The 1,466-nt window shown below is 34.4% G+C and overlaps 1 non-coding gene across 1 annotated transcript; it reads right to left on the minus strand.

Annotated features, from left to right (window-relative positions):
- Positions 1 to 730: 730 nt before the first annotated feature.
- LOC112066530 (U6 spliceosomal RNA) lies at positions 731 to 835 on the minus strand. Its single transcript, XR_002892707.1, has one exon. It is a non-coding gene; the product is annotated as a U6 spliceosomal RNA (small nuclear RNA).
- Between the last annotated feature and the right edge of the window lie 631 nt (positions 836 to 1,466).

A 1,466-nucleotide genomic window follows, 5' to 3' on the forward strand; every position in this document is an offset into this window, starting at 1 on the left:
TAAATCCCACTTGATCATGGTGTATGATCCTTTTAATGTTTTGTTGGATTCTGTTTGCTAATATTTTGTTGAGGATTTTTGCATTTATATTCATCAGTGATATTGGTCTGTAATTTTCTTTTTTTGTAGTATCTTTGTCTGGTTTTGTTATCAGGATGATCTTGGCCTGATAGAATGAGTTTAGGAGTGTTCCTTCCTCTGCAATTTTTTTGCAAGAGTTTGAGAAGGATGGGTGTTAACTCTTCTCTTAATGTTTCATATAATTCACCTGTGAAGCCATCTGGTCCTGGACGTTTGTTTGTTGGAAGATTTTTAATCACAGTTTCAATTTCATTACTTGTGATTGGTCTTTTCATATTTTCTATTTCTTGCTGGTACAGCCTTAGAAGGTTATACCTTTCTAAGAATTTGTCCATTTCTTCCAGGTTGTCCATTTTATTGGCATAGAGTTGCTCAGTAGTCTCTTAGGATGCTTTGTATTTCTGAAGTGTGTGTTGTAACTTCTCTTTTTTCATTTCGAATTTTATTGATGTGATTCCTCTCCCTCTTTTTCTTGATGAGTCTTGCTAATGGTTTATCAATTTTGTTTATCTTCTCAAAGAACCAGCCTTTAGTTTGATTGATCTTTGCTATTATTTTCTTTGTTTCTTTTTCATTTATTTCTGCTCTGATCTTTATGATTTCTTTCCTTCTGGCAACTTTGGGTTTTGTTTGTTCTTCTTTCTCTAGTAAAAATATGGAACGTTCCATGAATTTGTGTGTCTTCCTTGTGCAGGGATCATGCTAATCTTCTCTGTATCGTTCCAATTTTAGTATATGTGTTGCTGAAGCAAGCAATGCTGCACATCTTTGACAGCATTTGTTATTTTGTTATTTTAAAACTTTAAAAGAAAGATGCTTGTCTGATGAGTTTGATATAGACACATTATGTGAGTGTAAAGATGCCATTAAACATCTGTGACATTCAGTAGCACCTTCAGAAGAGCCATGCCTTAGATGGAATTGTAAAAAATAAACTTAAAAAAACTATTACAAATATATTCAAGGATTTAAAGAAATATATCAACATAATATAGAAAGAAACTGAAATTATTAAGTTGAACCTAAAGGACCATCTAGATCTAAAAACAATGCAAAAACTAAAGTAAAGCCAATTCACAGAACGGGTTTATCTGTAGATTTGACAGAAAAATGAAGATTAGTACTCCTGAAGACACAGGGAAAAAAACAACAACACAAAAATTAAGTAAAAGAAGAAAAAAATGTTGGTATGGGGGGAAAATAAGTAACAGAAAATCAACAATAAGTGGTCTAATATTCTTTTTTTTTTTTTTTTTTTTTTTTTTTTTTGTGGTATGCGGGCCTCCCTCTGCTGTGGCCTCTCCCATTGAGGAGCACAGGCTCCGGACGCACAGGCCCAGCGGCCATGGCTCACGGGCCCAGCTGCTCCGCGGCATGTGGGATCC

This window comes from Physeter macrocephalus, chromosome 12, assembly GCF_002837175.3.
Source record: "Physeter macrocephalus isolate SW-GA chromosome 12, ASM283717v5, whole genome shotgun sequence".
NCBI classification, from domain to species: domain Eukaryota; kingdom Metazoa; phylum Chordata; class Mammalia; order Artiodactyla; family Physeteridae; genus Physeter; species Physeter macrocephalus.